General features: G+C 48.6%; 1 protein-coding gene across 8 annotated transcripts in view; it reads right to left on the reverse strand.

Moving 5' to 3' along the window:
• SYNJ1 (synaptojanin 1) overlaps positions 1-21,399 on the reverse strand; it is a 767,318-nt gene that overhangs the window by 198,894 nt on the left and 547,025 nt on the right. The gene's annotated exons all lie outside the window — the stretch shown is intronic.

Consider the following 21,399-nt stretch of genomic DNA (forward strand, 5'->3'; position numbering starts at 1 on the left):
AATTAAAGTCTTTCCCGACCCCTAGTTTTGAGTGGAAGAATGGATCTAGATATCCAAGCAAGAGCTGCCCAATATGGTCAAGTTAGGCCTCGATTATTAATTACATAATAATATCCTAATCGCTATTTGATAATGTTTGATAACTGGAGACAGTAAATGTGTCTTTCAGTGACCGTGTCCTTCTCTAAATGGATTTTACCTTTCCATTCAGGAATGCCTCCTATTGATCATTAAATATTGGTGACAGAATAATAGACATTTACCAAACTAAAGCAAAGCTTCACGATAATCTGAGAAATATACTGTTTTAAAATAACCTAATTGCCACTTTTGCTACTGCCCAAATGGAATCTCCAGCTGCGGAGCCAATTCAATTGCCCTTTCTAAATTAGTTATGACTGATTTGGTGCAATATATGAAACATAAACTAAAGGCTTAAGACAGAGAACAGCCTTTGCGTGGTTCTGAAAAAGAGACACAGAGCTGCTATGTGTTAAGGAAGGGCATCTCCCTACCAGTGTAATACACCAGTGCTCTTTTGACATCTAATGTGTGACAAACTTGTTCTGCTACTGACTCTGGATGTGGGAAGAATGCTGGAAGTTATATGGCTGGACTAAGGTGGAAACTAGAAACCACCTGAGGACAATCCTATCACAGTGTATTTGAAAAACAGTTCTTTCAGGGTAGGAGCCTGAAGCTCAATGACACACCTGGGGGAAGTGATAACTACCAAGACAGCTACCTTACAGAAAAGGAGCCGTAAAGCGTAAAAGTGGAGTGGCTCAAAACGAGGGCTGTTAAGCCTTTTTAGAAAAATACTGAGGCAGGTGGCAACCTTGGTGGATAGTCCTTTTGAGCACCTCCATAACAGTTTTGATAATAGAAACCCTGAAGTGTGTTCTCTGTTTTAATGGTAAGTTGCATCAGCAGCTAAATGATGCCTGACAGATGTGTAAGTAAGACAGGTCTCCTGCAAGTGGAGCAAATAACTGACAGTGTCTTGGACTACTGCCTTCACAGGATCAAAATGTCTTGGAAGACAATAGTGAACAAACCATTTACATTTAGCTGCAAAACAGCGCCTCTGGTTGTGGCCCTGCATGCCTTTTAAGGATGGTCATACACTATTAAGGCAGACTGAGGTACCAAACTCTAGGACTTCAGGAACCAAATCGCAAGATTGAACTGTTTGAGGGTGGGATTTCTGAGTGTGCCCTAATTCCGAGACAGAAGATCCAGCAAGTTGGACAGCTTCTCATGGAACACTAGAGATAGTTCTAGAAGAGTAGTGAACCAGGGCTGCCCGGCCCAGGATGGGGCTACTAGGATAATGGTGAAGGATGTGTCTCCGAACCATAAATGAAAGAAGTGGGAGAGGCAGAAAAGTGTAGGCAAATATCCCTGACCAATTCATCCACAGTGATTTGGCCATGGACTGTGGATGTGGAAACCTAGAGGCAAAGCTTGGGCAGTTTGATTTTTCAACACGGGCAAAGAGGTTTATGTGGGGAAAACCCCAACCGTGGAAATATGGGAGTAGGAGTTAGGAGTGAAGTTCCCACCCATGGACTTGTTGCATCCTGCTGAGAAGTTCTGCAAAATCATTGTCCACTCCTGGTATGTACTCTATCAGTAGATGAGTTCTGTGATAGGTCATCCACCTCCAAATGTTCTGGTCTAGAGCTAACAACTGCAGGGAGTGAGTGAATGGCAGTTGTGTGGTCTCTGTGAATGAATTCCACCTTGCTTTGGATGTGAGGATGGAACGCCTTGAGGGCTAGCTATTAGTTCCAGGTGGTTGATGTGGAGGCCCTTTTGACGGGGCATTCACCTGCCTTGAATGGTCAGTTTGTGTAAGTGCACCTCCCTAGCCAATAAGGTAGGGGTCATTGTGATAGTCATCTGCGACACTTGGTCCAGATAAGGCCGACCTTTCAAAAGATTGATTGGATTCCACCACTACAGAGAGCAACAATTATGGCCCCAGATCAACATAAGATCCTCCCAATGACCCTCTGAGATTTTGTGGTAATAATGGTAAAGTCTTGGCTGTGTAAGAGATATTTGGAAACTTTGTGTGCGTAAGGCACTGCTGTTTCATCGTGCTCTTGATTAGCCAGTCCTCTAAGTAAGAGAAAACATGGACGCTTATTGCTACTGAGATGAGCGCCTTCCATAGCAAGACACTTAGTGAATTACCTGGGAGCTGTGGTTACCCTGAAGGGCACCACTTTGAATTGATAATGCTGGCCCCCTTACCACAAACTGGAGGAATTAACAATGTGGAGGGTGGATGGGTATGTAGAAGTAGGCGTCCTTCAGGTGGAGGATGGTCATGAAGTCAGAGGAACGACATTCTGGAGTGTTACCATATGGAAGGGTGCTGACAGGATGTATTTGTAGAGAGGTCTGAGGTTGCAAATGGGTCTTAATGACCCGTTCTTCTAGGAATGAGGAAGTATAGTGAGTATACCCCTTGTCTGCAGTGTTGTGGTGCCAGAGGTTCTATGGACTCTTGCTGAGTAGTGCATCCATCTACTCTTGTAGCACTGTTGATGATCCAGGGAGAGTTTGTGCCTGAGGTTTGGGGGTGGGACGAATGTTTGTGGTGTTTGCGTGACTTCTAGACAGTACCCTTCTGCTATGATGTTGAGATCTGAGATGATAACTGTCCAGTGGGACAGAAGCCCTTGCACTTTTCCCCTGACAGGTGTTATATGTTTGAGGGGGTGGGTAAGGTAGTCATCATTTAACAGTTTGGGGGCTGCGCCACTTCCTTTGCTTCACCATTGTTTTGCTTGGACCACCCCTTCTCTGTATTAGCCACGAGAGGAAGTCTGTTGCTGTTGGTGCCTGGAGAAGGACGTGGATGCCTTCTGGGTGGTGGTTTTAGCCCCTCCACGATGCTGAGTGTCAAAAGGAACCGCAGGCAGATGGTGTCTATAGTGCCCACATGGCCCCTGCAGTCTCAGTGTCCTTCTTTATCTTTTCTAACACCTGGTCAACTTGTTGTCCAAAACAGGTGTTCACCATCAAAGACCAGATGCTGCGGCACCTCTGGCTTAAAGCCAGAAGCATACAGCCACGCGTCTTGGTGAAGAAGGACACTTGTGTTAATTCCTGGAGAAGCTGTGTCTGCTGAATCAAAAGCACACCGAATGTTGGTGTTGGATATCAACTTACCCTCTGCCACAAGCTCCTGATCCCTCTTTCTGTACTGGTCAGTGAGATGTTGAAACAACTCCTCCATTTCATCCCAGTGTGTCCTAGCATACTGGGAGAGTAAACCTATGAAACTGTAGATATGCCAATACATAGGAAACTAGGCAGTGAAGTATTTTCCTGCCTCTTCTAACTTTTTACTCTAACTGTAGCGGGGCAAAACATTACCCATACCATGGGAGTTGGCACGCTTCCGGGCCATGTGCACCACCAGGGAGTCAGGAGAGAGCTGGTCCCTGATGTAAGGAGGGTCTAAAGGGTCTGGTTTGTATTTCTGGTCAACCCATGGAGTTATCACTCGGGCATCTACTGGCTCTTTAAACATTTTGGGAGCAGGCTTAAGCATCCCTTTTAGCATTGCAGTGCATGCACTGCATGGACCTTTGACTGGAGGAGAGAGTTTCCATGACGAAGTTGTCATTCTCCTGCTGTATTTGCACTTTCAATTTGGGGAAGGTGGCCCCCCCTATGAAAGACCTTATGATATGAGGCCGTATCGTTCAGTGGGGATGTATTGGACGGGTAAAGGTCAGGGTCAGTATCCGTAGAAGGTTCAACATCATACTCATCCCACAGGTCATCTTGAGGGTGTGGGGCCAAGGGCATGTCATACCAGTCATATGTATACTTAGGACGGTCTCCTCCGAAAGTACAAGTTACTTATGTTCGGTAACGATATATCTGGTAGAGACATATTCTAGTTGCAGATTCCTTACATTTGAATTTCCCCAGGCGTAAGACTGCATCCAGAGATTTTTTCTTCGAGCAGTACCCCTGTGCGCCATTAGGTGGCAACGGTCAACTCCGTGTGCATCGTGGTCGACGTGATGACGTTGCGGTCATAGATAGGTGTCACCCCGGCTCGCTGACGTCAGTTTCTTTTCACGACTTTCCATGCCAGTAGTGCGGAGCCATTAAGAACACTGAGAATGATGTGCCAAAACTAGGGCCCTTGGAGGGAAGTATCTGTCCCTGGAAATCAGTTTGCAGTGTGGGGAGGATGGGCGTGTCTGTAACGAATCTGCAACTAGAATATCTCTCTACCAGATATAACGTTACTGAAGGTAATTAACTTGTACATCTGATAGACTTCTAGTTGCAGATTCCTTACCTTGGAATAGATACCCAAGCAATACCATCCCCGGTGGTGGGCTACGAACTAAGATCACATAAAAAAAAATCCTGCAGGACCGAATGGCCAAAACAGCCGTCCCTGCGTACCTGACTGTCCAGGAAGTAGTGCTTGGTGAACGTATGTAAGGATGCCCATGTTGTGGCCTGACAGATATCCATGACTGGAACTCCATGTGCTAACGCTGTGGTAGCACACGGAGCACATGGTAGAATGAGTGCGCAAACCCTCAGTGGGTTGCTTTTTCACCAAAGCGTAGCAAAAGTTGATGCAGAGGACTATTGACTACAATTTTCAACAGTTCCTGGGGGAAGAAAGTACAATACAGTTTTGGAGGTAAGTAATCGACTTACAGGTTCAGTCTCTGGGGCATAGGAAGACCACCGTTGGGGGTTCAAGATAACCCCAAACACCCAGCACCAGCAACACGGGGCCCGTCAGGTGCAGAGGTCAAACAAGAGCCAAAATAACATGGGCCCCTATGGAGACAGGGGGTACTTCGGTTCCGGGCTGCTTGCAGGTAAGTACCCGTGCTGTCGGAGGGCACACCAGTGGGGTTTAGAGGAGCACTGGGGGGGGCCCTAAGTAGGCACCAAACACACACCCTCAGCGGCCCGGGGCGGCCGGGTGCAGGGTACAAACAGGGCATCGGGTTCCCAGTGGAATTCTATGGCGGGACCCCATGGGCACTTAGGAGTTGCAGGCGACGCACAGGGGGGCCTCTTGGGCAAGCCCCCAACTGGACAGGGAGGAGGGCCGCCTGCTGGTCACAGCTGCACTGGTGGACGGTTTCTCTCGAGTCTGGGGGCTGCGGTGCAGAGCTTCTCCAGGCGTTGGAAATCTTATTCCCGGGCAGAAGCGGTCAGGGGGTTCTCGGAATTCCCTCTGCAGACGTCTTTGTGGAGGGGTGGAGAGTTCAGCCCAGGGTGGACACTTGGTCGGAATCGCCTGGTGGGTCCTCTCTGGATAGTTGGGCCACCTAGACAAGGGCTGTGGGCATCAGGTGCAGAGTGGTTTTGGACTCACGCTTCTGGAGTGAGGTGGTAGTCCCTGGGAAGGCGTTTCCTTTTCTTCTTGTTGGACAGGTCCGCTGTCCATAGGAGTTTCTTGATCCTCGGTGATGCAGGCAGTCCCCTGAAGGCTTTACAGAGGTCGATGGTCTTGTAGAATGCATTGCCTGTCTTTTGCAGGGTATTTGAAGCAGGATACGGGCCGGTAGGGCTGGGGCAGAGTCAGTTGTTGTCTCCTTTTCTTCTCTGCAGGGTTTTCAGCTCAGCAGTCCTTCTTTTCTTGAGGTCATCAGGAATCTGGCGAGCTGGGTTAAGGAGGCCGTTAAATTCTAAATCTAGTGGCATGTTAGGGTCAGGGGGCAGTAGCCAATGGATACTGTCCCTGAGGGTGGCTGCACCCTCCTTGTGCCCACTCCCTTTGGGGAGGGGGGCACATTCCTATCCCTATTGGTCCTAATCCTCAGAAGCAAGATGGAGGATTTCTCAAGGAGGGGGTCACTTCAGCTCTGGACACCTTAGTGGTGGTCCTGGCTGAAGGGGGTGACTCCTTCTTGTTTTTCCTAATTATCCCTCTGGACTTGCCGCCAAAAGTGCTGCCGGAGGGGGGGGGGGGGGGGTGGGGGGGGGCGGATCTCCACTAGCTGGAATGCCCTGGGGTACTGTAACACAAGGCCTCAGCCTTTGAGGCTCACCACAAGGTGTTACAGTTCCTGCAGGGGGAGGTGTGAAGGCTTTGTTTCTGACCACAGAGTGCACAAAGGCACTCACCCCATGTGGTCAGAAACTCATCTGAAAGTGACAGGCTGGCACAGACTGGTCAGTCTTACACTAGCAATTGGGCTAACATACAGGGGGCATCTCTAAGATGCCCTCTGTGTGCATTTTTCAATAAATGACATACTGGCTTCAGTGTGGGTTTATTGTGCTTAGACGTTTGATACCAAACTTCCCAGTATTCAGTGAAGCCATTATGGTGCTGTCGAGTTCGTAATGACAAACTCCCAGACCATATACTTAATATGGCTACACTGGACTTACAATGTCTAAGAATGGACTTAGACACTATAGGGGCATATTGCTCATGCAGCTATGCCCTCACCTGTGGTATAGTGCACCCTGCCTTAGGGCTGTAAGAGGGGTGACTTACCTATGCCACAGGTAGTGGTTTGTGGGCATGGCAGCCTGAGAGGAGTGCCATGTCGACTTAGCCTTTTTCTCCCCACCAGCACACACAAGCTGCAAGGCAGTGTGCATGTGCTGAGTGAGGGGTCCCCAGGGTGGCATAATACATGCTGCAGCCCTTAGAGACATTCCCTGGCCACAGGGCCCTTGATACCATGGGTACCTTTTACAAGGGACTTAACTGTGTGCCAGGGCTTTGCCAATTGTGGGAACAAAGATTCAGTTTTAGGGAAAGAACACTGGTGCTGGGGCCTGGTTAGCAGGTTCCCAGCACACTTTTAATCAAAGTTGGCATCAACACTAGGCCAAACATGGGGGGGGAGGGTTGTGGAGGGGGGGAGGTTACCATGCCAACAGTGGCATTTTCCTACAACTACCCATCGTGAGATGGTCCTCTTCTGCACCACCTTCCCTTTCTTCGTCCCAACATATCCCACAACGAGTTGAACGTCCCCATCTGGAAATCTTTGGTATGATCTAGATAGAACACCAATGCTCTTTTTGAATCCAGATGGTGGAGTCTCTCCTCTTCATGTGAGGGATGTGGGGGCGCGTAAAATGTAGGCAAGGTGATTGTGATGAATTTGGCGTATAGGGAATACTCGTGAGTTGGTTGCCGATTAGTTATATATAATATTTATTGGTTGATGATAGGGTTGAGTCGCTCTGTTTATTCTCTTCCTTTTGGTTCTGGTTATTCTCCTGTTTTTTTTCTTCTAGCTTTTTAGGATGTTGTTCTCTTGGACCGCTCTTCTCATTCTTCTCTTTGGTTCCCTTTGTCTCACAGGTTCCCCGGGAAACGCATGCGGAGAGACAGAAAGATATAACGGTAAGTGTTTTTATTATATGCTCCTTGGAATCTTCCTTTTGTCTATCTCTTCCCGTCTTTCCTTTGTCCTGTTTTCCCTCCTGTTTTCCTGATCTCTGTTCCTCTCCTTTGTTCCTCCTGAACTGTTTTTCTCATACTTCTTCTTCTCTCTGGTCTGTCGTTGTCGGCTTTGATCTATTCTACCTTCCTCTATTCTCCTCTATTCTCGGATCTCTTTTTCTAGGGCAGTATCTCATCTTTTTTTTCGTCTTACCCTTGTCCTTCTCCTACTTTAACAACCAATCGTGCTTCTTGTTCTATAAGTTTTGTGCTTCCCTGTGCTCTGTGTTTTTAGTGCTGCTCCGTGCCTTAGTGCTTATCCTGTTCAGTGCGTTAGTGCGCCAACCAATAATTGTGCTTCTCGTTTTAGTGCCCCAACAAACACACCCCTCCCCTTTTCCTTGTCTTTCCACCCTCCCGCTCCTCAGGATTCTGCCCTCACACACCTGGTACTGCCACGCTTCTCCAGAAGCGTGGCGGGAGATAGCGCTCCGTTTCCCCAGGTTCCCACAGTGCTTGTGATTCCGTCTGTGGCGTTTGGTCCCCGTCGCTCGGATAGAATCCTCACTCTGGACCACGGGCTTTCCTCGATTCTCTGGATTTCCTCGACCTCCTGATCGTCTTCTTCACAGCCTCCGGTCTCGCTCTCCACGTCCTCCCGGTCGTCTTCTTCTCTTCATCGGTTGCGCTCCACTTCCTCCTGGTCGTCTTCTTCTCCTCCTAGCACGGCCTCTGCTGGTACTAACGCTACCTCTTTTGACCTCCCGGCTTCCCACGGCTGGAATGGAACCAGCGAATCACGGGGAGGAAAACCAGGAAGGCCGGGAGAAGGAATGGCAGCAACAGCACAAGTCCGGTTCCTGTGCGGGCGGAGCACACTCAGCCTGTCACAGTGATAGATTGGCCTACGTGAAAAGGCGTTACCACTTTGGGAAGAAAAGAAGCCCTGGTACGAAGCACCACTTTGTCAGGATGCACTGCTAGGAATGGTGGCTTCAAAGAATGAGCCTGAAGCTCACTTACTCTGCGTGCAGAGGTGTTGGCAACCAAGAAAGCTGTTTTAAGTGTTAAGAGCCATAAAGGACAATTGTGGAGCAGCTCGAAAGGGGCGCACATGAGGTATGTGAGGACCAAGTTTAAATCCCACTGGGGCATTATGAATGGAATGGGAGGGGACATACGAGTGAGGCCTTTAAGAAACCTCCCAACAATGGGAGATTTGAAAAGAGAAGGTTGGTCTGGTAGCCTTAAGAAGGCAGAGATGGCAGACATAAATCCCTTTAGGGTGCCCAGAGTATTGCCCTGCTGGGCAAGAGAGAGGATAAAGAGGAAAACCTCTGAGAGAGGTACAGAGAGGGGATCAACAGATTTGTTGATACACCATGCTACAAAGTTCTTCCAATGACAGGCATATACCATTTTGGTGAAGGGATGCCTGGCTGCCAAGATAACATTACAGACTTTGGGTGGAAGGTCAAAAGCCATCAACTGTCGCCGCTCAATCTCCACGCAAGGAGGCAGAGACTGGACAGGTTTGGGTGGATAACCCTCCCCTGCTGCTACGACAGAAGATCCTCCCGAAGGGGCAGTCTGATCGGAGAATCGATGGCCATAGCTCAGGATACCAGACTCTTTGTGCCCAGTTCAGAGCTACCAAGATTACTGGGCCTGGTCTTGCCTGATCTTCTTCAGAACTCTGGGCAGAAGTGGTATTGGTGGGAAGGCGTATAGGAGGCCTGAGATCCACTCGATACGAAAAGCATCACCGAGCAAGTGCCATGCGCCTTGGAAACTCAAACGCGCAAAACAGCTGACATTGGGCGTACTCTGGGGAGGCGAACAGATCTAACCAAGGCTCCACCCACTGCTGAAAGAGATGTTGCACCACCTCTGGATGGAGATGCCATTTGTGTTCGACTATGCACTGATGGCTGAGTTTGTCTGCTCTGGGGTTCAGAGAGCAAGTCAGATGTTGAACCACCAGGGAAATACCCTGGCATTCCAGCCATGTCCAGAAGCGAATAGCCTCTTGACAAAGGGTCCAAAACCCCACTCTGCCCTGTTTATTGCAATACGACAGGGCAATGGTGTTGTCGGTGAACACCTCCACCTCTTTCTCTTTGAGAGAGGGAAGGAATGCTTTCAATGCAAGTTGGACTGCCCAGAGCTCCAAAAGGTTGATGTGGAGCCCGGACTCTGCCGGAGACCAGAGGCCTCTGATCTCTGCCTCTCACATGTGGCCGCCCCATCCCAGGAGTGATGCATCTGTCGCTACTGTGAGATCTGGTTGAGGAAGGGAGAGGGATCTGCCCATGACCCAATCTGGATTCGACAACCACCACTGCAGGTCTTTCGCAGTTCCCTCCGAGATCTGAACCATGTTGGAGAGATTTCTCTGATGCTGTGCCCTCTGGAACTTCAGGTCCCACTGCAGAGCCTGCATATGCCATCTGGCATGTTGGACTAGCAGGATGCAGGAGGCTATGAGGCCCAGCAGCCTCAGAATCATTCTCACTGAAATCCAGGATAGAGGCTGAAACATCGGTATCATAGCCCAAATATCCTGGACTCGCTTTTCGGGAGGATAAGCCCGAAACTCCACTGTGTCCAGAACAGCTCCGATGAAAGGGAGTGTCTGAGAGGGAGTCAGGTGTGACTGCTGCACGTTGATAGTGAACCCCAGCGAATCCAGGAGGTTGGCCGAAGTCTGGAGGTGGGAGATGACTTTCTGGGGTGTGTCCGCCTTTAACAGCCAGTCGTCGAGGTGGGAGAAGACAATGACCCATAACCTGAGCAGATGAGCTACAACCACTACCATCTTTTTTGTGAACACCCGAGGGGCACTGATAAGGCCAAAGAGGAGCACAGTGAACTAAAAGTGCTCGTGACCTACCACAAATCGTAGGTAACGTCTGTAGGCCGCAGGACGGCGATATGGAAATAGGCATCCTGCAAGTCCAATGCAACCATCCAGTCTCAAGGGTCCAGGGAAGAAAGGACCTGAGCCAGGCTTAACATCATGAACTTCTCCTTCTTGAGGAAGAGATTGAGGGACCGGAGGTCTAGGATATGGGGAAAACCCTTGTCCTTTTTGGGCACCAGGAAGTAGCGGGAATAGCAACCACGACCTACTTCTGGGACAGGGACCCTCTCTATGGCTCCCTTGCCCAGGAGAGCCTTGACTTCCTCACGGTGAAGTGCCAAATGATCCTCCGACAGGTGATCGAATGATGGGGGAAGGGGAGAGAGTAGCCCCTTCGGACAATTTGTAGAACCCACCTGTCCATGGTAATGCATTCCCAGTGGGGCAGATGATGGCAAATTCTGCTGCCAACTGGTCCCGGATGTCCCAACAGACTAGGCCGGTTTTGAGGCAGAGGAGGGGGCGGAGTGGACTGGGTGGCCTGCTGACTCCCTGATCCACAAGGTCGATGGATCCCGCATCTGCGAAGGTGCTGTGCAGCATGCACGGGTCAGTGGCTTGGTGGAAATGGACGCAGTTGGGAGCCCCTTCCATAGCCACGAAAGGAGAGAGAGGCAGACTGGGGGGGGGGGGGTGAGGAGCGGCTGCGAGGCCAAGGGATCGAGCCGTAGCCATGGAATCCTTAAAGCGCTTGAGTGCTGAGTTCGCCTTGTCTCCGAAGAGACGAATGCCATCAAAGGGCATGTCCATCAAGGATTGCTGGACATCCCCTGAAAAGCCAGAGATCCTCAACCAGGCGTGGCGTCTCAGTGCCACCGTTGATGCAAACGATCTGCCCAGTGAGTCGGTCATATCTAGTCCACAATGGATCATGAACTTGGCTGCGACTCTCCAATCTGTCATGGCTTGAGAGAGAACATTCAGAACCTCCTCCGGAACTTGGGGCAGCATTTGCGCGACTGTAACCCAGAGAGTATGGAAACAGCAGCCCAAAAAGGCACGTGGTGGTAACGGACCGCAGCGCTAGACTGTCAGAAGAAAACATCTTCTTCCCTAAGTTGTCCAGTCATTTTGATTCCCTGCCGGGGGACCAGCAGGGAATACGCCAGAGGATGAAGAAGCCTGGATGACAAGGCTCTCAGGCGTAGGGTGTTGGGTGAGGAAATTTGGGTTATTCGGCGCAGGCCGATGGCGGCAGACAATCGTCCTATTCACAGGAGCCCTGTGATGGATTTGGACCAGGTCCCCAGTAGGAGGTCCGTAAGTGCTTTGTTGAAGGGAAGAAGGGGTTCTGAGTTGAAGGCTCCAGGATGAAGCACTTTGGTCAGGAGGTTAGGCCTGACCTTCACAGAAGGAAGCTCGAGGATCAAAACCTCAGCCGCCCTTCTCACCACCATAGAAGAAGACACTCCCTCCACCATAGCCACGGTATTGGGAGAGAACATGCCAGTATCATGGGAGGTGTCCAACCCACTGGCATCACACCCACATCCTGCACCCAGTCTAGTTCAGGTTCAAGCTGGTCTTTGAAAGGGTCCAGTAACCCCTCTACACTATCCCCGTATCCATACCCATAGTAATTGGGTTCAGGATCAACCCTGGGCACAGCAAAGCCCACGGAAAATGGTATTGGCGTTGAGCGACGTCGTTCCAGCTCCGGGTTGACGGGAATGAGTATAGGATCAACGTCGATTGCAAGCCCAGTCGGCAATGGGAGCGTTTACGTCTGACCAGACACTGTGGAAGGCTGCGCTGGCACGACCAGCATCGGGACGGATCCTGAAGCGGATCCTGAAGTGCCCTCCGGAGTCGGGACTGAAGTCGCTGACTTTGAACCCGAGGGGGCCTCACCGATTCCCCTCGGCCTGAAGGCACTGAGGATGCGTCGGGCTGCCCAAATATGAGGCGCATGGCCTCATAGTACTCCTTTAGTGGGCCACAGGTAGCTCCGGCTCCCGAAAATTCGGGGAGGCGCAGAGCGGACCCAGACTGAGGCTCTGCAGATGGAGACATAGAGCGTCCACGCTCTTCCTGCGTCACGTCATGCTAACGATGGGGCGAGTCACCTTCTTCGACTTCTTCTTATCCGAATGTCCAGATGACTTGGATGAAGAAGAATGGTGGTGACTCCGTGACCGGTCTCCTGACTTTCCTCTCGAAAGGGACTGAGAACGACGCGAGTGTCGGGCCGCCATGAGCTTTAGAGACCGCTCCCTCAAACTTTCGGGTTCATGGCCTGACACTTGGAGCACGACTTCTGGTTGTGGTCACGCTCCAAACACAAGAGGCACACGGGGTGCGGATCCTTCACTGACATCATGTGGTGACAGGCTTGAATCCGGTCTTACTAGACATCCCTGACACATCAAAACTCATCAAAAACGGATTTAACAAAATGTTGCAGTTAGTCAAAAAAATGACTGTAGTAGCTTTTCTCTGGATCTGCGCGTGGCTGGTGCGGAAAGAAAAGAACTGACGTCAGCGTGCTGGGGTGGCAACATCATCACAGCGACCACGACGCCAACGACGCCCGCAGAGTCGACTGACGGCACCTAACGGCATGCAGGGGTACTGCTCGAGGAAAAAATCTCCAGATCCAGTCTGACACCTGGCGAAATTCAAAGGTAAGAAATCTGCAACTAGAAGTCTCTTTCAGATACAGAATGAGGGGATCCCTGAGGAGAATCAGGAGTCTGCAGCTAGTAATAATGAGAGGGGTGAGAGGAGGTGGAAAGGAAGACAAAGGAGGAGGAGGAGGAGGAGGAGGAGAAGGGTGAGGTGGAGGGAGGAGGCAAAGGTGGTGGAGAGGTGCCTCTGTCATGGTGCTGTGTCTTCTTGGGCACTGGCTCAAAAGGATGACTTGGGCTCTGTCTGCTATGACTTTCCTCAGACCTCAAGGTAATGACAGGATTACATACAGGAGAACCATCATAGATGAAATGCTTATCCCAGTTACTTTTTGGGAAAAAAACTCCAGGTGTGACACTGATTATTCAACAGTGGTGATCTAGCCAGGGCATGACCCACTGATCAAAGATGGCCTGGGCTACATCAGGATAGAGACACCACTCATGGTCCTCCAGCCAACACCAGCTCAGCTTGACTGCTCTGGCTTTCCTAAACCCCACTACGTGGTTGGCTACCAGAAAGATGTTTTGCTTATCACACCACTTTGAGAGATGCAGAGCCTCCTGACATGAGATACAGGTCACCACCCGTTGATTACACTGCATTCAGCCTGCTGTCTTAAGGTGACAGTGTCAAATCCTCCATGATGAGACTGCTGTCGACCCATCATGTCAATATGGGGACAAAGGAGCTACCAAGCAAGTGATTGGCTTTTTCTGCATTCTTCAAAGCATGCCCCACCTTGCATAGCCACACATTGATGGAAGTGCACTCAGCCTTCGAGCATGATGCTGTTTTCAAGCAGTCTGCTGCACCACACAATATTTTCACCTATTTATGGATACTTAAATTCCCATTGGAATGCTTTACCACCTGGAGTTAGGGCACTGAGATACTTGGATGCTGAATGTGAAGAGAGGTGCGAGAGTTGTAACAAATTAACTTACCTGCACAGCAAGTCAGTGTCTGCAGTTTTATGTGCTTACGCACACCAGGACTATTACAGTACATCCCTCTTTCATGCTCTGTGATCTCAACTTCAAGGTCAATCTCTTAGTCAAAGAAGCCATATACTATTTTTGCCATTTCCCTGATAACACCACGCTTAATGTACAAGTTACTTAACTTTGGTAATGATATATCTGGTAGAGACATATTCTAGTTGCAGATTCCTTACCTTAGGATTTTCCCTAGGCATCAGACTGGATCCAGAGTTTTTTCTTTGAGCAGTACCCCTGCGTGCCATTAGGTGGCGTCGGTTGACTATGCGGGTGTGATTGGAGTCATGACCTTCCTCTCGAACGAGACCGGGAGCGACGTGAAGTCAAGTGCCGGGCCACCATGAGCTTTAGGGACTGCTCCCTCAAAGCTTTCGGGTCCATGGGCCGACAGTCAGAGCACAACTTCGGGTCATGGTCACGTTCCGTACACCAGAACTGGGGTAGGTCTTCTCTGGAACTGCATGTAGGCTGCCGCGGAAAGAAAATAATTGATGTCAGCACGCCAGGGTGGCGCCTTTATATGACCACGATGTCATCACAGCGACCACGATGCCAACAATGCCTGCGGAGTCGACTTACGCCACCTAACAGCACGCAGGGGTACTTCTCGAGGAAAAATCTCCGGATCCAGTCTGATGCCTGGGGGAAATTCTAAGGTAAGGAATCTGCAACTAGAAGTCTCTATCAGATGCTCCCTATACAAAGATATGTGGAACATTCAACTATCACTCCTGACCCTCTCATCCTGCAAAGCCAAAAGCAAACCCTGTTAGACAGTTAAGATAAGCTTTGCAGTGTTTTTTTCTTTACGATTTACTATTTGGGGGTTTACCTTGCCTGCAATAAGATTCCCATTTTGGTGAGCATTCTCGTTGATGGGGAGGGGCTATAAAGCAAGCAGGGTGGTGCGTCCGCGCAGTGCTGCTGTTTTTTTATGTTGAGGTACTAAACTCATTGAGGATACACTGTACATTGTGAGAGCCTATTTTAAATTTGTTTATCTTTTTAACTAAGTGATTTTGTGCAGTTTGATTGGCAGGTTCCTCGCCTGTTAAAGCAGGACCGCCATTTTGGTGACCGTTCAAGTTGCTGCAGAGGGTCTAAAAAGCAAGCAGGCTGGCACCACCACGCAACGCTGCCTTTTTTATGCTTCTTTAAGTGATGTTAGACCCATCAGTCTTAGGCTTGTCTTCCCCCAAACTTTATGCATGCCTCAAATGTTTGCTGATTTTATTTTTTGTTGGCCTTATGACTCTGAGCACTTTACCACTGCTGCCCAGTGCTAAAGTGAATGTGCTCTTTTACCCTAAACATGGTTTAATTGGTATATCTACAATTGGCATATTTAATTTACTTTTATGTCCCCATTAATGTGCACTACATGTGCCAGGGCCTGTAAATTAAATACTACTAGTAGGACTGCAGCACTGCTTGTGCTGCCCCCTCAAGTAGCCCTTAAACATGTCTCAGGTCTGCCATTGCAGATCCTGTATGTGCAGTAACACCACCATATAGACTTGCCATTTAAGCCCTCTTGCCAAGCCTTAACCTCCCCTTTTATTACATATAAGTCACCCCTAAGATAGGCCCTAGGTAGCCCATAGGGCAGGGTGCTGTGTAACTAAAATGTAGGACAGGTACGTGTACTTTTTGCATGATCTGTTAGTTAAAAAAAAAAAACTCCCATATTCATTTTTCACTACTGTGAGCCCTACCCTCTCATAGGTTAACATTGGAGATTCCTTATAACATTTAATAAGCTGTAATTTCTAATTGAGAGGGGGTGGATGTATCATGTTTAGTACCTATGGAATTGTAATAAGAATTCCCCTTAATGGTAAAGTCAGGTTTATTGTTACAATTTTGAAAATGACACTTTTAGAAAGTTAGCATTTTCTTACTGTTAGCCCTGTGTGCCTGCAGCCTTTTCGCAATACATGTCTGGTCTAGGTGACAGCTGGGCTTTGTGCATTCTCTCTAGATAGCCACACACAAAGGGGACTTAGTTGTGAATGATGTGCCATCAACATCCTGATGGGCCATCCCAGGCAGGATGGGAGGGAGGAGCTGACACAACGGAATGACAAGTGTCCTGCTCCAACACAAATGGCAGCATACCCTCACACCCCAGCAGTGAGTCTGGAGCTAGGCCAGGAATAAAGAACCTCTGTGCACTTCAAAGACTCTTCTTTGAAGTCACGCTCACTTCAAAGGCACAACTGGGCATAAGGTACTGGACCTTTCACCCTACCAAATCAGTAAACTCCTGGATCTGTGACTAACTCTGCCAGGAAGAACTGCTGTGCTACTAGAAGGCCTGCCACTATGGACTACTGCTCTGGAAGAACTGCTTTTCTGCTGTGCTGCCCTCTGCCCTTCTGAGGAAGGACTGGACCCATCTCACTTGAAGCTAGAGTGACTCCAAGGGCTTGCCTCCTGTTGTCAGAAGTCTCAGGGACACAAAAGCCTTCCAACTCACCTGCTACACCACCTGCAGCCATCTTCAACCAGCTCGTGACCCTCAAGAGGTTCTTCTCCAGTTGTGTGCCTTGAAAGTGTTTTTTGGCTCCTGAAATCAAGCTTTTAGGCTCGTTGCGACCAGAACTGTGCCTCCTGCTTGAAAAATCAGCGCAAGTTGCCACAAGTTCATCTCTTTGCACTGCAAGCACTGCTGCTCGCAACGGCAAGGGTCCGGTCTGCCCGTCTGCAAGGCCGTCAGGATTCTTCATGCCTGTGGACCACCACCATCGACATTCTTCTTGCTCCCAGCAAACTTCTTCCCTGCAAATGGGACTCTTAGCTCACTTCTTGAGAAGGTAAAACTTCAACTGGACTTGTCTAGGACTGTATCTGACCTGCGCTCCATCGTGGTCAGCCTGAACATTTGGATTTAACCTGGTCTAGTGCGTCCAGATAGCTCCAGTTGGTGCTTTATGCTTTTAAGCACTAAATTTCAGTTTATTCTTAAAAAATTATTATCTCAACTTCTACATATTGGATTTTTGTCGTTTTGTCTTGTTTTGCTCATAAAATTAAGCTCCATTTTTTTGCCAGGTGTGGTGTCGTTTCAAGGTGTGTACATTGCTTTACTGTTGGAAGTGTTGCACAAATACCTTACACATTGCCTTAAAGTTAAGCCTGACTCCTCTGTGCCAAGCTTCCAGAGGTTAATTTATGGTGTGTACCTGACAAACCCTCACTAGGATAATGGTTCCTGCTTGAAGTAGGTGCATACCCCTGCCAACCAAAAACCCAATTCCTAGCAAGCGGTTTTAGTTTTAATTCTATTAATATGTGTTATAATAATAAGAGAGTTCAAAATGCAGTCTTTTGGTAGGCAGGGTCTAAAAACAGTTCCTTGAACGCATGATTTCTCTTTAAAAACAAAGGAATTTGGGATTTTGCAAATAGGCTGAGATATTCTGCTTCAATTAATAATTAAGCTCACAAGATAGAGAACTTTTGGGCCTAAAAAAAAAACCTCTTTTTATTATTTTCATATACAAGGACAATACATGACATCATCATAACTGGAGTGGTATATTCGCATTACAACAATGGCATCAATACGGACTACAATGGATACATGAGATGTGCGCCAACACAATAAGTGTTAACATCTATAAATGTAAAACCGGCATTGCAGCAATATAGAAATGATCCCGCACTGTGTGGTACAGAAACATGGCAATATTATGTCTAGGTATTCATGTACCGGAGAGAGCGGTTAAGGCCCCATCAGAGCCTGCCGGTAGTTCTGCATCTTGGAGATTCAGGAGGTATGTGCGCAATGGCTGCCAGACATCCCTAGGGTGGGAAGGAGGCAGTTGCAAGGAAGCATACTCTTCACTGGTCGTGTCACAGTACAGTGAATTCCATATATCCTAATAGGGCCAGCATGGGTTCCGGCAGACCCGGACTTCAAGCATGGTGGACAAGGTGTTGAATACTTTTTGCCAGTATGCCGAGACAAAAGGACAGGTCTGTGTCATATGTGAGAAATCTGCATTCTCCTCTGCACATTTCGGACAGGTGAAGGAACGCAGAGGATCGATTTTGGCCAGTACAGCTGGGGTCAAGTAGTTTCTACGAATACATTTGTAATGGAGCAGTTTATGTCTGTGATTCGGGACACAGTGAGGATCACAGAACAGCAGGCATACCACACCCTGTCCGACAACGGTTGCCCCAGGTCTATCTCCCAGGTCCCCCGTCTCTTGGTTATGCACAGGCAGTAAAGCTAGACAGGCTCAGTACAGTTTGGAGACCAAGTTTTGGTTTGTGTCAGCTGTGATCAGTAAGGGAGGTGAAGTAGGCTAGTGCGAGCGGATAAGTGGCAATCCGCTCGCCCAGTGTACTCTGCAGGTGATGGAGGACGAAGTGGTCCATCGTAGTTGCGTCATGAAACCAAGCATCTCCCGTACGTGAAGACATGTTAGTTGGGAAACAAATCCCCCATATTGACTTAGGTATGTGCATCAAGTGTAGCATGGACATCTTTTTCAAGTGTGAGGGGTAACCACAAACTGTCTTTCAATCGGAATGCAGGGAAGTAGAGTATGGTGCCTCCCAGCAGGCGCGCTGGCATGCGCCACGGCCAGCAAGTCGTAGCTGAAGGATGAACTTCCATGGGGTCCAGTGGAACATCAGTCGGGAGTAAAGTTTTTAGACGAGTGGGGAGCACTTGGTCCCTTTCCGGGACTAGGTAGGGAAATTGCGAATCTGGGTGATACCAGTAATAAGTGTAATGACATTGAGCTATTAAATAATATAATTGAAAATGTGGAACGCCAAAGCCCCCATGCTGGGTTGGGAGTACCAAAACATCCCATCAGACGCGTAGGCGCTGACCAGCTCGGACCAGCCGGGTCAAGGATGTCCGCAGAGTACGGAAGAAGGAGTTTGTGAGGGGATAGGAACATTTATGAATAAGTATAACAATTGTGGAAGGACAATTATTTAAATTAATGCAATGCGTCCTGCCATGGACAGGCTGATGCAAATCCAGCGTTCAATCTGGGCCTCAAGTTTGTCCAATGGCAGACCATCATTAAGGTGTATTACCTGCTCGCGATCTCTATGGATATGTACTCCCAGGTACTTAACATGGTAGTTGCACCATGTGAGTGGGTACTCACAGGAGAGGTGGCCGCGGTATGGGGAAATAATTCAAATTTAACCTAGTTAATCTTGAGGACCGAGTGTGTTCCAAAGCTAGATAGTTCTCGGAGCACTGGGTCAAGGTTGGCCGCAAGATGATGTAGGAACAGGAGTATGCCATCCGCATAGAGAGAAATCAGCAAGGGGCCTGTTTTGAAATGTAACCGGCAATGAAGATGTTGTTGTGTAAGTGTTGTACCAGTGGATCCAATACTAGTATAAAAAGTAAGGGGTAGAGGGGACAACCCTGCCTCGTCCCTCTGGAAATGGGGAATAAGGGTGTTAATGTGCCATTGATCCGAAGGATGGCAATTGTTGAAGGGTATATCAGCATAATTAATGTTGAGAAGCCGCAGGGCATTCCTATTTTACAAAGTGCGGCCTGTAGGAAGGGCCATTCTAAAGAGCTGAATGCCTTATCCGTGTCAAGTAAGGTGATTGCGGCAGGTATGGTAGGCGAGAATCTATGTAATGTGGCAAAAACTGTTAGAAGATTAATGGACATTGATCTATGCAGCACAAATCCTCATTGGGATTGAGATTATTTCTTCTAGGAGTAAAGATAGTCGGGTGGCGAGCAGCTTTGCCAGTATTTCATAAATCAAAACTGAGGAGAGACAGTGGTCTGTAAGATCCACACAGTGTGGGGTCCTTGTCTGGTTTCAGCAATAAGGTAATCACTACTTCATGTAGAGAGGTCGGAAACTCTCCCACCTCCAAGGCCTCATGGTACATCTCAAGGAGATGAGGAGCTAAAAGTATATTGAATGTCTTATAGAAACTTCCTGTGAATCCGTCCAGTCCTGCTGCTTTTGAGCCATCCAGCACGTCTATGGCAGCGATGATCTCCTCCTCAGTAAAGGGTGCCCCAAGGAGCTGCTGCTTCAGCGAGTCCCGTCACACCATGGCCACCTCAAGGTAGCTCGGCGGGGTGGGGGAATAAGAGGGTGTCTGGGCTGTATAAAGATGGGAGTAGTATTCAAGATGTTGTGCCCACACTGCAGCTGCCCCCGATGCCGTTCCTCCCCCTGGAAGTTGTAGCTTGAGAATATACAATTGTGACCGGAGGGGGGCGGTGGGGGTCGAAGGACACAGGACAGCATGTGAATGGGCCGTTCGCCCTTGCCGTAGCGACGTGTTCTGGCATATTTACCCATTCATTTAATTTCCCGGTCTGCAACCTCCTGAAACTCCTCCGGCAGCCGGGATCTTTCATGCAGCAAGGCCCCTTCAGATCGGACAGCATCCTGTCTATCCAGGGCGGCCAGCGCATCCTCAACCCGGCCTATTTCACATCGGATGGAGGGCAGAACACCCAAATGTGTGAGAACTTTGGTCCCTTCAATATACAGCACAACAAAATTAAATCTATATATTTCTTTAAAATCAGGAGCAAGGGAAGGCTAGTTATTTGCTTTAGCAAGCAGTGACGACTAACGATGTGGTAAAGGGGAAAACAGATCAGACAAAGGTTTTTAAACCTATCTGCCTACTAAACAACACAGAAAAGTGAAAAGCATTTCTGTAGTGAGGCCACATTTGTTGCACTATTGAGTCAATCACTAAATTATGTGCATGGCATTCGAAAGTCCCTAATGCTAGAACCAAACTGTAGAAAAAAACTGCAGTCTAACAATGCTAGGTATTATGTTTCTTTCCAAATATTTACCACAATTCCTGACAAGGAATGTGTCTTAACAAAAATAACGTCTACTCTGTATTCACAAAGAACATGGTCATAGATCTGGGGAAAAGCTAAATATATATTAATTGGATTAATTTTTATTCAACATGATCTCAATTAGTGTTGAGAACATGCCAACAAAGACAAAATCTAACCTATAAATCTTTTGAGGTCCTGATAAAACATAGAGCAGGAATGCAACAAAATGGAATGATTATAGCTACGACAAGATGCCAATTTTTATTTATTTAGAGAACCAAATGTGGATTGAACCTGTGGTCCATGGGCGTCCTCAAATGTTTTCAGGGGGAAGTGGTGCGCGGCGTCCCGGACTGTTTTTGGCTGGGGTCGCGGCCATACTAGTGCAGGCAGCATAACACTACACTGGCTGTAATGTTACGCTGTACTGTGAGCCTGCACACCAGCCTGTACCTAAATCCAGGGGGATCAAGCGCCATCCCCTCCCCCCCCATATCGGCCACCCACCCTGAACACCCATGCTGAAGGAGGGAGATGTCAGTTAAAGTAGTACTTAATGAGAAAGACTAGAAGGGTTCAAGTGGGCAGAGGCGGTGGTCCGTAAAAT

The sequence above is a fragment of the Pleurodeles waltl genome, chromosome 8 (genome assembly GCF_031143425.1).
Source record: "Pleurodeles waltl isolate 20211129_DDA chromosome 8, aPleWal1.hap1.20221129, whole genome shotgun sequence".
In the NCBI taxonomy this organism is placed as follows: domain Eukaryota; kingdom Metazoa; phylum Chordata; class Amphibia; order Caudata; family Salamandridae; genus Pleurodeles; species Pleurodeles waltl.